We start from the raw sequence: 15,935 nt of genomic DNA, 5'->3' as shown, positions 1-15,935 counted from the left end.
TCTCTCATGTTCAAATCTTTAAAAATATTCTTAAAACTAGTATTACTTTTTTGTTTTATATTCCACATGGGAGTGAAATCACACATATTTTTGTCCTTTTCCATCTGAATTTCTTCTTTTAGCACGGTATACTCAAAATGCATTTATGTTGTCATCATAAATGACAATATTTCATAATTTTTATGTCTGAGTAAGATGTGGTATATTTATATAGGGTGGGGCAAGGTTAGTTGTCCATACAGAAAACAATACAGTAATAAATAATTATGTAAAAATAAACTGTATTTTGTGTACTCATAAGTATGTATACACCTACTTTTACCCCACCCTGTACAATGGAATACTACTCAAATCTCTTTTAATGTAGTGTTTACCAGTTTTTTTCTCCTCAGCTCTTTAAAATTGTTTGATTTGGACTCATTTGGGGAAATTCAAATCAACATTTTTTATTGTGTCGAGAAAGAAAATTTCTTCTTGTAATGATGACTGAAAGATTACTTTCTTTCTGTCAGCCAAATAAATTTGAAATAAAGTTGAGTGAGTGATATTTTGTATTAGTCTGTAAAGAGGCTATTTATTTCCACATGTAATTAGAAAACAAGTAATTCTAACTTAATGAAATAAAACCAACTTTGAAAACAAATAGGACTCATCTGCAGTTCCAGCTAAATTAGATACTGAAAAATACTTTCATTTTTATGTGTTTTGAAATATCTACTGAAATAACAAATACAATATTTCAAAGAACTGAGATAAAAGCTTTGATCAGAGGAGGGAATGTATGTGTATATATGACATCCCAAGAATCACAAACTCTCTCTGCCATTTTAAGCTTTCTTTTATTTATAAGTCAATGATGTTAAATAATGCAAGAAAGCTAAGTTTCTACCTAATATCACAGAATTGTTAAATTTCATGGGAACTGAGTCTAAAGACTTTACAATTTGCACAGTAGGTCATATTGATATTGTGATTCATGAGAGTTAAATGTTTTGTTTGATAGATGTAGAAAACCAAGAGTGTCTCTGGCTGAAGTTTAAAATAAGTTATAAATAAGGTTTAATGTTAATAGCAAAGATTTATACTAACCATAAACACGAAACAACTCACACTAATACATTAGAGTCATGAACTACATTACATCAAACTTAAACTGTCCTTTAAAACAAAGAATAGGCAGTTGAAATCAGTTCAACTAAAACAAAATCTATTTCATACACACACACACACATACATACTGTTGAATAGAAATAAAATAAAATATTATTACTGTCACATAGAATCATTGCCTTAGAGGTTGAAGATAATGGTTTTCCTATGCTTTCTGTTGTAAGTTAATAGAAGTCCATAAAGTAGGTAATAATGACAAAGAGCAACTGTCCTGGGATTAGAAGGAAATGGATTTCTCTAGCTCTCCATTCAGACAATACATTTGAAACCCTGGAAAATGAGGCATTTGGGGATTGTGCTCTGAGTCAAGTAGAAACTAAAAAACAAAAACAAAACAGTTTTTTAAAAATTTATTTACTTTATTTTAATTATTTACTTTGCTTTAATTGTTGGCAAGTACAGTTTTCTGTTTTTTACTCCCACCCTAGTCCACCCACCCAGCTCTCCCCACCTCCCTCCCATTTCTGTCCCCCCCACCCCCAGTTTTTGTCCATGTGTCCTTTATACTTGTTCCTGTAAACCCTTCCTCTTTTCCCCAGAAATTCCCCTGAAATTCCCTCCCCTCTCTCCTCTGGACACTGTCAGTCTGTTCTCTATTTCAGTGCCTTTGGTTATGTTTTGCTCGTTTGTTTGTTTTGTTGGTGGAATTGCAGACTGGTACAACCACTATAGAAAACAGTATGAAATTTTCTCAGAAAAATTCCAGTTTTTTATAAAAGTCACTTTCTCTAACTTACTCACAGCTTCGGTTGAGGACATAAATCTATTAACAGTCTACTGTTTGGGGGACAATCTGTGGTTTACTCTTCCTGCTTTTTTTTCTTTCTTCTCTTAAAAACTTACTACGTTAGTTTCAGTCCTGAAAGCAGAGCCTGAAACAAAGACTTGATTGCCAGTAATTTTGAGGAGCTTCTGATTTTAAAGGACAGAAGCACAAAACAGAACAAGTGAAAATGGAAAGGTAAAAAACCTTATTTCAGGATGCATTATCAAGTTGGCCACCAATCAGGTGACAGACACTGAAGTTCATGGCACATTTTGAGGAGACTTATGAGATGAGTCAGAGCTATTTGCCTAAGGGATGAAAGACAAAAGTAGTTTACTATCAGTTCCCACCCCCATTTGGATATTAGATATTAGATACTAACTGGCCAGCACTTCTGAATGATTTGCAGGGTCCCAAGAATGCCATACATGGTGTGTCAGAGAATTCTCAGGGCAGTCAGAGGTTGGTGCATGACCCAAACAGGCACTGTTGGATTGCATTTGCCAGAGCTGGTGGAAGCTTGGCTGGAGATGATCACCTCACCACAGCACAGGTAGGGTGCCCAGTGGGGCCCAGAAGACGGGAAGGTGGACACCACTGTTGTCTGAGACACACGACTCCTTCCTTATGCAGTCCTGATTTTTCTAAACCACCCATTTAGGGTTTCTAAACATCTTATTGTTGTTGCTATTTTCCACACCCCAAGGTGATTTTATCTCTCATATACGACCCTTATTTTTTTGACACCAGATAAAACAAAATGAAAATATGTTTAACCTTAAATACTTAAAACAATTTAAACAGCAGCTTTAAAGAGAGCCCACACAGCCAAATTTTGGATCCCTCTACCTTATTCAAGGCCTCCCATCAACTCAAGAAATGCCATTCTTGGTTTTCCTTCATTTATCCCAATCCTAAAATTAGGCTAGTGACATGAAACACCATCCTGAGATCCTATCCAATGACACCTAACGGAATTATTTTTCTAATATTTAAGAACATTTTTGGTTGACTATCATTTGACAGTTCTGAAGGTAGAAAATATTTCCTCAGAGCCTCAGTGTGAGCTAACTGGAATGAAAGCCTTCCTTTAACATTTGTCTGTGGAACTGCCCTTTACCACCATATGCATTTTTATATGTATTTTATTCCTGCCCAAAATGCTTGTTTGTGATTGTTTGTGAGTCTGAATACAATTTTAGGTGATTATTTTGTTTCTGTGTTTGATAACACTACATCATTAAGACATGTTAAGCTTATTAACCATGTAACCACCATAATCTTTTGCCCCCTTTCTTAAAGAAGTACACTTTAGCCAAAAGGCGGAGAAACAATTTTTCGCCCCCTTTCTTAAAGATTGGGTGTGAACAGTGTGGGTTTCTGCCCCACTGCACCAGTGTGTAGACACGCTGCCAAAAGTCAAGACAAGAAAAGAAGCTTGTTATCGAGAAGTAAAGGGGACAATCGTTGAAAGTTTATGGCTGGGAACGGACAACTAGCTAAGAAGCATGTTTCAATTCTTAAAGTTTAAGTTAAACCAAGCACTCAGTTTCTAGGACTCATTGGTAAATGTGCCCGATTCAAGCAGGGTCAAGTACTTTTCCTTCATCTAACACATTGCTGTCATGTCACTGTTGTGCCGGGTGCTGTGGTTGTTATCCTCAAAGGCATTCCTGTTTTCTTTTCACAAAAACTGATTTAGAGGTAGAAACTGATTTACTCGAATGAGTGAACCATAATTCCAGAGTCCCATATCGAGTCCTGGTAAACCTCCAACAGATTTCAAATTTCCTATTTTGTCAATACCATTGGTCCAAACGGATTATCACTATTAAGGACAAAATAAATATATAGAGATATAATTCTCATTCTTGGAGAGATAACTGTATGCATGATAAACATAAGAAAGCTATGTACAAACATAGCTTTACATAAAATGCATTTAGGTGTGAAATCTCCCCAGTATCATTAAAATATTGAAAATGTTATTAATGGAAGAATTGTAAAGGGCTAGAGTAAAAATAGAAGGTTTTATGAATTTGGAAAAAGAAACAGAAAGTGGGAGGTTTGACTTTGGACTGGTAGAGAAGGGCAGGAAATGCATTTGTTGTAAACAGTAACACACAAACAGTTCCACAAGGCACACAGCATTCTGTTCAGGCACAATGGCATTTTTTCTATTTCCTTTTGTCCCTAGCTTTTTCCCCATAGCCATCAGGGCTGGTTCTCATTTGTCTTTCATGTCTCCCTTTAGATATCTCTCTATTATATACTTTACATAGACACTTGTCACTTTCTTGTACTGTATTTTATTTTCTTCAATTTGCCTTAACTGATATTATCCTGTTTACACGTCTTTATTATCTGCCATGCTCTACTAACAAGTTAGTTGCATGACAGAACTTCTGTATCTTCTTTACTAGCTCTATTAAGGGCAACTTGAATCGTTGATAACAAGTAGCTGATCAACATGAAGTTGATAACAAATCATATTAAATGAGTTGATCAGTGTACCACAAATAATGCCATGACCTTACTTCTTCCCTGGTGGCAAGTGGTATTTAAGCATGTCTTTATCTCAGAGTCTTTGTGTTCATTCATGATTTCCTTGACCATGATCTGGCTTCATTTAAAACTGATTCAATAAAAACAAAAAAAGATAAATATTTTAGAGATAAAATTTTCTTACATAGGTCTTGAATTTGGCAAAATGGAATACCCAGTCTTTTATATTTACAGTATGATAATTTAACATGTATTACGAACATTTAAAAGAACGCTACAGATTTTCTTTTATTTTATCTAATTTTATTTTATAAGATCCACTATTATTTTAGATCATTGTTAGGAGTTTTAAGTTTTGAAATAAATGTGATTGCCACATTGCTGTCATTTAAATTTATTTTAAGAAACTATTTGCATAACAAAGTAGTTAATAATTTGTTTTGCATTGATTGTTGTTTAGTTTTTCTAAAGAGGGATATGAAATTTTATTCTGTGAATCAAGACTAAGAAAAACCAAGAAGTGTTTATTAGGACTTCTAAAAGGAGGGATTTTCCTCATGGATTGAGACAGGAAACACAGAACCCCATGGCCCAATAATTCTTTCATTTGTGTTTGAAGTCACAGACCCCTACTTGCTATGTCCCCTTGAAGATGCATAAGCAACATGTTAGGGATTGAAGTAAAAAAGGTGTGATTGGATAAATGCAAACTTTTCACCACTCCATGAAACAACTCCAATTAATGTCTTAACAATTACAGTTTTGTATTTAAAGATAAGCACATTTTTAAAAAGATGTTGAAGAAACTTAGACTACTACTAAAGAAAAGATAGTTGAGGTTTTTTGATAGCTGTTTTTAAGAATATAAAAAGTTGACCAGATGTTTCCCAATTATATGGAGACAGAACCAATTTAAATGGTGGCAAATGTCAAGAAAAAAGATATAAATTATAGCTAAAAAAATCTTCACTGGAGAAGGCTACTGAAATAGAAGTTATCTTTTACTAGTTAAATATAGAATTACTTGGACACAGAGGTTAAACAATATAGCTTTGATCAGAGTGTTCCTCCTGGCAAGCAATAGACATAAACACAAGTGACCCCAAATAAAAGAGTTTGACCACTACCACAATAACAAGATACACATGTGCATTATAATCCTATTTTCACCTTTCACCATAATGCTTTTATTTGGAATCCGGAAAAAAATAATAATAAGGTGAACACAAACACAGAAAGTGTGACTAAGTTAGAGAGGTTTAAGGAGATGGAAATAAATAAAGAAGAATTTAAAGAAAGTAATATGTGATTAATAGGAAACCAAAGAACTTCTCTCTGGCCCACATCTAAAGTCCTCTACAAATTATCTAGAAAACATCCCCCAAAAAACAACTCCTTGAAATTAAAGATAAGCCATTTCATGCACATGCTTTTTTTCTTTTTTTAGTTTTTAAGATAAGGGTCAAAAATGTGCATCTACTTCCAAGGCATAGTTGACCCCAAATGTATCATGCTCTTACACTAAACCTTGCTGTGCTCTAATTGTGTTGCCATGGCAATCATGCCTTTGCCTGAATAATTAGGAGTTAGCTAGATTGCAGGACTGCTCTCTTGAAGTGGAACTGAAAAAAAAAAGTGTCTCAATAAGGAATCAAGATTCTTTCAGGGACTCTTTAAGGCTAAAGAAATGCCTTTACTTTTGACTCCCACTTCCTTGAGGCTATAGTTTAGGAGATAAATCTCGGAGCTCATCAAAGAGAAAGAAAGCCTGCCCAGGAGGCTAGGCCCCATCACCTTCCCAGCTAGGAGTTCAGCTCCGCCTTCATGGCATAAGGCATGGTACTATATTTTTATAGCCTGTCTGCCCCACTCCCACCTTCTGTCTCATCTAAGTACAACCCTAATACTACATTGTATGCTGAGAAATACAGATGAGAAATATGGTCACTTCAACAGAAGCAGAGAAGAATTATTAGGCAAGTACTGTAGCTACTAAGTAGCTAGTAGTGACAATTACCTACGCAGAGATATCATGGGCACCTACTTTGGTGTATATTTAACCAGCAATAAAAAGACAATGTAGAGTTTGTTGCTTAAAATTACTCTGGTTTTCCACATGAGCCATCAAATATCAATAAAAATATATAAATAAATAGATGCACATTACATTTTAAAATAAGTTCAACCTGATGTTTTAAAGCAGGGGGTCACAAACTTTTTCTGCAAAGGCTTGGGTAGTAAATATCTTAGCCTCTGTGGGCCATACACTGTCTGTCACAGCTTCTAATTCTGTCACTGTAGCACAAAATCGGCCACAGACAATGCATAGAAGGTGTGGCTGTTGTCCGGTAAACAAGCAATGGCGAGATTTGACCACCAGACATACAGTTTGCTAGCCTTCAACCGAAACTGACCCTACTGGCCATTTTATATTTTGTATTCTCAGATATTCTCTCCTTTCACCTGCTTTGTCAAAACCTCAGATAAAGGCCAAGAGAAGGAGGAAAAGCATCTTTCTGTCCAACATCTCCCAAACTCAGGGTCAAGCTTCCTGTCTACCTGCTTCTGCCTCTCCCCACTGGTTTCAGTTTAAGGCCAGGATAACTATGATCTGTGACTTTCCAGTAAGGACACTCAATGGAGCTGCCTGGCTGCTGTGTGTTCTCCTCAGTTCCTTTGGTTCTATGACCTTTAAAGAGACTGGCTGAGGGCAAGCTCAGTCTCATCCCAGACAGTCAAACCCACAGGGCCACATCATAGCCTTCCCCACAGACAAGCTTACCCTACCCATACCATATGTAAACCAAGAGCCACTCAGGGAAGCCGATTCTCAAGATTTCAGGGGTTTAACCCTTGCTGATGTGTAACTCAGTGGTTGAGTACTGGCCTTTGAACCAAAGAGCCACCAGTTCAATTCCCAGTCAGGGCACGTGCCTGGGTTGTGGGCCAGGTCCCCAGTAGGGGGTGCAGGAGAAGCAACCACACAGTCATATTTCTTTCCCTCTTTCTCCCACCATTTCCCTGTCTCTAAATAAAAAGGATCTTATTAAAAAAAAGTTCAGGTGTCTGACTTCACTCACCACGTTGCCTTAGATGGCTCCTATGGTTTTTTAGAGGCCTCCTTGCTCCCCTCTATGTTTACTGCTACCCTCAACTATCTGACATCCCCCATCCTCAACTTAGGCCAAAACCCAGAGAACTTCCTTTAGGCTTAGATCTTGATACGTTAAAAAGAGAATATAGAAACCTAAAAAATCCTCTCTCAAAATAATATTTGAGTTTGAATCGTATACTACATGTCAGAAACTGAAATTACATTTTCTCTTTTTTATTCTCAAATCAGTCCTAACTTCCCCACCCCATCCTCATGATCATTAAAGTAGATAAGCTAGTTAGGATAAAGGCCACACACTGAGAAAATTTAAAATGGAAAATATGTGCATAGTTCCGAACTATGGCTCTGTTATATGCTACCTTTCGTTTGCTCAAAACCAGCCTTCTAGGGTCGGTGTTGTTATTGCAGTTCAGTCATAAACTAAGGTGTGGAGAACAGGTTACTGCTTCCTCAAGGAAAGGAGACACACCTTGGTCTCTGTGTCCACCCCCACTTCTCACCCCGCAACAGTTCCCGAAAGATGCCGAAGCTGAGCAGAGGTGAAGAGCAAGGTTCCAAGTTCTGGTCTCAAAGTTCCCAGTATTAGTTCTGACCACTTGACAACTTAATGAACTCTCGACCTTTGCACAGGATCATTGGGATTAAATGAGATCGCTGTTATAACAGCTTTCTTTTATCAAGGTATGTCTACATGCCAGGCAGTTTCTAAAACACTTCGATTTAGCTCATTTAACTGTCGAAACAATCTTCTAATGTAAGGATTAAAATTATTCCCATCTATGGACACTGTATAATAAAATCCTCATCATACAATGTACTATATGGTATAATAAATGTTCAGTAATAATAATTATGTTTTATTAGTGCTCTTTTTTTAGAATCCTACCCACCAAAAAACACTTCTATAGACATCTGTTTCCCCAAAGCAGAAACAATTCTTGGTAGACAGGCTATGTTTGCTTACATTGTAGAGGTGAGGGACCTCCCATTCTCCAAGGACTGAGTGTCAGACGGAAGGACAAAGTTTGACGTCCACCTACACTGTTGATCTGCTCAGCTCCCGTTGCTGTCAACTTCTGTGGGTGCGGGCATCGGGACACTCTGGCAGTGTCATGGAGGAAAAGGGGGGAGTAAACGGATGTGTACCCAGATGGCCAAGACAAGCTGCTGGAATGACTTAATATCTAGGCAAGACTTTTCTGTTTTCAATTTATTTTTCCATTTGAGTTATTTTTTTCCTCCTAATCCATCTGATGAGTTAAATTTGGACTCTTTTTCATTTTGAATTCTTAGTATCACAACTATATTCCCCTATGTCCTAAGGAGAAGAGATACTGTACTATGGAAAGAGTCTTGAACCAGAAGCCAAAATGTATGATTTAGAGTTTCTACTGTATCACTAAATACGTGATATTAGTGCTCATTTAACTTTATGTGTCTATTTCATAATTCTATCAAGCTATAAATTGAGACTGTCAGATATTACAAAGATATCTTACAGCTAAAAAATGCCTTAATTATTTTCTGTTATCATCAGTGCAAATGCTCAAAAATCTCTTCATCTTTACTCACTGTCAAGACTTGGGAATATTTCCATTGTCAACCACCTAGCAATCATTAATTAAGAAACTCTACCTCCAAGCTTTGAATAATGTCATCATTTTTAGAAATAATTACTAATGAATCTCAATTCTTTGTTTGATTTACTATTTAACAGAATTATAAATGGAAGTTATATAAGTTACTGGTAGAATAACTAATGGTCTTCTAGCCCCATCAGCATGTTAATCATTTAATATTAGAAACAGTTAAAAAGCAGAAATCTCCCTTCTTATCACTGTATGTGAGTTGGCTTTTGAACTAAATCTATATTTGCTTCACATCAGTCTCTATGGTAAAATCACATAGTAAAAAATACTATATTATTTTTGCCTTAAGGATCTCATATGTGTTCAAATTTTACATAATCACCATCTTTAAACAAAGAAACAAAAAATGCTTTGCCTTTCTCCTAAGGTTTTCTAAGGTTCTGAATCTTTATACCACAAGGAGTAGAAACCCCACTCTCTCAAACCATTGACCTTATTGTGGTTGGAGATTTCCAGATCTTGGGAGTTTGGGTATTGTCATTATATATTGCATATGACCATAGAAAATGTGTCCCTCTTCACTCCATACAAAGAAAGAAGAAAAAAAACCATGAAGTCAGAATGTTTGCTTGAACTTTAATTCATTCATTCATCCATTTATTTATTCATCTACTCAAATCATAGATATTTGTTCTCCCATGTACCAGAAACTGTGTGAGGTAGCTAGAATAGAAGGTCAAAATAAATTTGGCTGATGCCCCCATGAAGTGTAGGGTGTAATAGGGAGGAATACAGGCAAAATAACTATGATCTTCTTATAATACAAGTATATTGGAAAGGTGCACAACAGCTAGGGAAGCACAAAGGAAGAAAGGCCTTTTTAAGTTAAAAATCTTTTAAAGACTGTATTATTCAATAGGATTTATACTTTACTACTTTTTTCTTATGAGTTCTTTAAAGAAGCTTAATTGTATTTGTGGTAATGCTCATTTATAACATTGTGTCACATAAACACGGAAACTTAAAAATATTTAATGAGCATTTGTTATATGAAAAGCTGTGGGGGCAACTTTCCTCACAAGTCCCCCCTTGTGCCACAGATGAGAGTAAACATGACTGAGACATGATGTGATCTGCTTGGGGAGGAGAGGTGACCACTTTCCCAGAGGAAAAAGGCCTTGAGCAGTGGCCAGTTTCTCAGGGGAAAAAGGCTTCGAGGCCCCTCCTCCGGGGCCTTTTATTGGGTTCTAATACACAGGAATAGAGGGTGGCAAAGATCAAACAGTAGATAACATTTCAAAGAAATCTGAGGGCTTACTATGAGTCTGAGTCTGTCAGCAAGAGTTTTAGGGTTTCCTGCTCGAACCCTTAACATATGAATGAAAGCACTCATGGCAGAGCAGATTTCACAAGTTTATCAGGAAGTCTTTGTGATGCCAGATTTTTCCCCAGGACACGCTCTAGCAAGGCAAGGAGCTGCACCTCTCCCCAACAGGTATTCAGGCTTAAGGGGATTAGAGCCAGGAAGTGCTTCCCCCCCACCATGTCCTTCTATGATGGCCTCCCAAGTGATCATGTCTGGCCTAGGTTGCCTCTCCTCTGAGGATTCGTACCCATCAAGGACTTCCTACCAAGCTTTGGGGGCAGGGAGGAAACTGAGGCAGCATTTGCTACCAGAGACAAGCTTGTCTCCTTCTGCTCCCCTTCCGGAGGTCATTGCTCCTCCTTAGCTACAGGGGGTCGAGTTACAATTCCTAAAACCAGGCAGAGCCTCCACAACAAAAAGCTCTAGGTCAATTAGTTTACCACCTTTACGACAAAAATGGACTTTCACTACACAAGTACAATGAAAATTAAGAAAATGAAAATAAATGAAAATCACTTACTCCAAAAGAGAACACCTGAAAAATATGTTTTTAGAAATTGAAGGTTAAAGAGGGACAAAGCACATAAGAGAAAATGAGTTTCTTAATCTCATGGAACCAGATTTGCCTAATGAGCATACAGCTTATGACAAAATAATTGTCCAGTAATTAAAAGATGAAACAAAATAAAAATTAAAATGGAGCAAATTGCCTTTTGCACTGTGGCCAATGACAAGCAATAACACATTCATGCTGCAAAACACCACTTCGTTTTTGACTGCTCAGTGGTTAAGTGCACAGGTTACACCATGTAAAATTTCCTGCAACTCTGCCCCACAAAGGAAGTACAAAGTTTATTATTGTTACTGCTGTATGTGGTAATTTTATATCCAATATTTAAAAAATCTAAGTCTTAAACCATATACATGTATATAGCAAATATTACAGTTCACAATTACTGTGAGTGCTTGCTATTTGTCAGAGCTTGTTCTAAGTAATTTACGTTTATCAATTAATTTTACATGCACAAATCTATCATGTACCAGTAGTTATTTTTCTCATTTTTTATCTGAATAGCTGACACATGGAAAGGTTAAGGATGTTGCCTGAAAATGTCACAGAAAGCCAGAGGTTTGGAGTGGCATCCTGGAGTGGAAGCCAAGCATGCTCTGTCCAGTGCAGGTGTTCTCAGTGACAGAGTAATGCGCCATGTGTCCAGAAGCCAGCAGATGGTCTTCCTTTTTACATTATTTTAAAGGTACACCAAGCATGTATTTCACATGGCATGATTTTGAGTCATCGATGAACATATGGTGAGTGAAGCACTTGTTACCTTTTTATCTACTACATGGAGACATTTTTAAAGCTAGAAAAAGACAAATAGGTGATATTGTACAATACCTACTGGGACTCAGGCATCAAAGGCAACACCTGAAACACACTTGAGGATGTGTTTTTCTGCTCTCCACACTAAGAAATAAGATTTTTGTAGTGCACTAAAAGGTAATGAGTCATACTAACATATACATACAGGTAACTTCTTTTTCATTCAGAAAGGAGGATATGAGATTTTTTTATTTTATTCACATAGAAATATGAATTGAGCAATACAGTAAAGAAAATACTGTGACAGACATTTGTAAAATAAAAGGTGTGGAAATGTAGAACAATTTGATAAAGAAGCATATTAGTCAACTAGGGCTTCCATAATAAAATACCACAGACTATGTGGCCTAAACAACAGAAATTTATTTTCTCACAATTCTGGAGACTGGAATGGAAGTTCAAGATCCAGGTGTCAGTAAGGTTGGTGTCTGCTGAAACCTGTCTGTCCGGGTTGTAGATGGCATATGACCTCCTCTTTGTGGGTTTGTGGGGATAGGGGGAGGAGCATGAGCTCTCTGGTGTCTTTTCTTATAAGGACACTAATCCTATCAGTCCACGTCCCACCCTTATAACCAGTTAAGGCCTCAGTGTATGACTTTCAGGAGAATAGAAGCATTTGTTTCCTAACAGGAGGTAATTGTGCATGTGATTTCTTTAAGGATAAACAAAATTAGACCAAAATTATGGAAAGTGACATAAAAAACAATCAGAAGGGCTTATTATTTTTGCTGCAGTTATATTTTAAAGGTATATATACAGTGAGATGTTAATGTATTTGAAAAGAGTGCCATGGGCAATTTAGGGAAAATGCATATGATCAAAATTAACTCAATAGTAGAAAAAAATAAATACATAATAAAAGTAATTGGAATTGTTACCAAAGAACTAAAAAAGGGGGGAAGCAGGGTATACTAGTCCCAAAATCTCAAGGAAAGATAAACTTCATGCTGCAAGCACTTCTCAGCACTTGTAATACTACCTGCTGCATTACGTAAGTGTTCATAACAATGCTTGACATTTGTTTTGCACTTAAAATTTGTGAGGAACAATGCAGTGCTTATATTATTTCATCTAATTCTTTAGGTAGCTAGCCTAGTCTTACCACCAAAACTTAACTTAGAGGGCCCCACAGCAAAAAATACAGTCACTTCTAGAGGTGTCTGCAAAACTACTCAAATAAAATCAGCACCAATTTGTATAGAAGATAAACATGTTGTCAATAATTTAAGGAAGATTTAAATAAGAAACTAATACATTAAAGACCTAATAAGAGAAATCATACTCTTAAAAGTAAAAGGACATAATGAAAGCAAGTAAGTGAGAAAATAAAATCAGTAATTGACTTAAAGGCGAAATAGAATGCCACTTCCTTAACATAGGAATAGTATCTCTACCTCACAAGAACAAATGTGCTGAAGATGGCAATCACCATTCTTATGTTTAACCTTATTCCAAACATTTCAAGTCATGAAAAATGTATTTATCTATTGAAATTTTAAAAATATACATTGCAATGTATATGTAATAGGTAAATTATAGATGTATATGTAATGTATATGTAATCATGTATATATACATTGTTTACAAAAGCTATGCATATATATCTTTTAAAAATGTACCACATTTACTGTATTTTTTCCTTTACTATTTATCCCTTTAATACCCCTGCCCCCCGACAACCACCACACTGTTGCCCATGAGTACATTTTCTTTTTTGGCTCAGTCTGTCCACTTGCTAACCACCCCTCCCACTAGCTGTCATCTGCTCTCCATCTATGAGTACATCTCTCTTTTGATTGTTAGTTCAGTTTGTTCATTAGATTCAACACATGAGTGGAATCATCTGGTATTTGTCTTTCTCTGGCTGGCTTATTTCACTTAGCATACTGTTCTCCACATCTATCCATAGATTACCTTGTCACAAAGGGTAAAATTTTCTTTTTTATTATGTCCAAGTAGTATTCCACTGTGTAAGTGTTCCATAGCTATTTTATCCACTCACCTACTGATGAGCACTGAGGCTGTTTCCATATATTGGTGATTGTAAATAATGCTGCAATGAACATAGGGGTGCTTATATTCTTTCAAATTAGTGTTTTGGGTTTCCTCAGATAAATTTCTGAAGTGGGATCACTGGATCATAAGGCAGTTCTATTTAAAGACTCAATAAAACCAATGTGAAATTTTTAGAATTAGTAGTACCATAGTATGTCCGAATAAATTATAAACTGCCAAATCATTGGTTATGTTTTATTTCAGAAATAATCAAGAAAAGGAGGATATATAAGAAACTACCAACCTTTACTCTGGGATATGAACAATATTAATAGAAAGAAATGTTTTCATTGAAAAGAACAAATAATTTCAATGTGTCATTGTTTTCAAATACTTAAATAGACATAATAAAAGATTTCTTCAAGATGCTAACCATTAAGTTTTTTAAAAGATTTTATTTAGCCCTGGCTGGTGTAGCTCAGTGGATTGAGCGTGGGCCTGCGAACCAGAGGATCATGGTTTGATTCCCAGTCAGGGCACGTTCCTGGGTTGCAAGCCAGTTTTCAGCAGGGGACCCATGAGAGGCAACCATAATTGATATTCTCTCCCTCTCTCCTTCCCTTACCCTCTAGAGATAAATAAATAAAATCTTTTAAAAAAAGATTTTATTTATTTACTTTTTAGAGAGAGGATAAGGAAAGGAGAAAGGGAGGGAGAGAAACATCAATGTGTGGTTGTCTCTTTTGCACCCCTGACTGGGAACCTGACCTGCAACCCAGGCATGTGCCTTGACTGGGAATCAAACCAGGAACCCGTTGGTTTGCAGGCCCATGCTCAATGGACTATGCTATACCAGCTAGAGCTAACCACTTGTTTTTTCAAGAATGGACTTGACAAAAAATTATTCCAGTATTATTTGGAAGAATAAACAGGACATGTAGAATTCAAGAAAAAAAATTAGGAAGAGGAAATTAATATAAATAATGTAAAATATAACATATCACTATAACCAACAGATAAATCAATGGAATAGATATATATCCTTAAAATAAATTCATAACATCTGAAATTATTTGGTAAATAAAGCATCATTAAACAATATGCAAAGGAAAGATTATATAATAAATATTGTTGTGAAGAATTGGCTATGTATTTGAAAAATATATTGTTTTTTCACTAAGTATGTAAATATTTCCAAAGAAGTTGAAAGTCACATAAAACCAATTATAATTAAAACTTAGAATAGCATATTGGCTTGACTGATATTTAGTTATGAAATACTTTCTAAGTATACACAAAAAGAAGCAATGAAGAAAGATATATACTTGGCTATATAAAATTTAATAATTTTTGTGTACCCAAAACACCCCCCAAAAATCAAAGGACAATTTGCCAAAAACTTTGAAACAAATATGAATTTGAAAGATTGAAGGGATATTATCATTGATAAGTATAACTGATTTAAAAAGTTCCCTCCATTCAGGAAATTAAACAGTAAAAGCAATTTGGGAAATAGGTAATTGGTCAGTCCAATTATAAATAAATATAAATAATCAATAAATATAAATTTACTAGTTATCAAAAATGAAAACTTAGTTATATTCTCAATGAAATTCAGAGAAGCACATATACCTTAAAAGATAATACTCAGAATGTCTAGATTCTGACAGAGTTTTTTCCTTTAAAAAAAAAGATATGAGTTCCTACATTCTTTTTAAGGATATATATATAGCATTGAAATTGTTCATGCTTTTTCACCTAACTTTCCTCTTTTTCTATGTCAGTCCTAGGGAGACAGTGCTATCATAGATTCATTGTATAAATAGCATATTGTTATAATATTTACATTAGAACAAAAGTGAAAATATTATTTATGACCAACAATCAGCAAATGGTGAATAAATTATGGTACATTTATATAGAAAAAGGTTATCCTGCCATTAAAAATCATTTTTGGGGGGAAGCAAAATGCTCACAACTTAAAAAAAACAGGAAAGAGAAAAAGATATATTTGTTCCCACTATTGTGTAAAACGAAATAGCATA

At 35.6% G+C, this 15,935-nt stretch overlaps 1 protein-coding gene across 1 annotated transcript in view; it reads left to right on the top strand.

Annotated features, from left to right (window-relative positions):
- The window catches only part of FUT9 (fucosyltransferase 9), a 73,983-nt gene that overhangs the window by 38,798 nt on the left and 19,250 nt on the right, over positions 1-15,935 (top strand). The window lies entirely within an intron of this gene.

This window comes from Sturnira hondurensis, unplaced genomic scaffold, assembly GCF_014824575.4.
Source record: "Sturnira hondurensis isolate 20B ecotype Veracruz unplaced genomic scaffold, ASM1482457v3 Scaffold0025370, whole genome shotgun sequence".
In the NCBI taxonomy this organism is placed as follows: Eukaryota; Metazoa; Chordata; class Mammalia; order Chiroptera; family Phyllostomidae; genus Sturnira; species Sturnira hondurensis.
The sequence above is the reverse complement of the archived record's forward strand: the minus strand, read 5'-3'. Positions and strand labels throughout refer to the sequence as shown.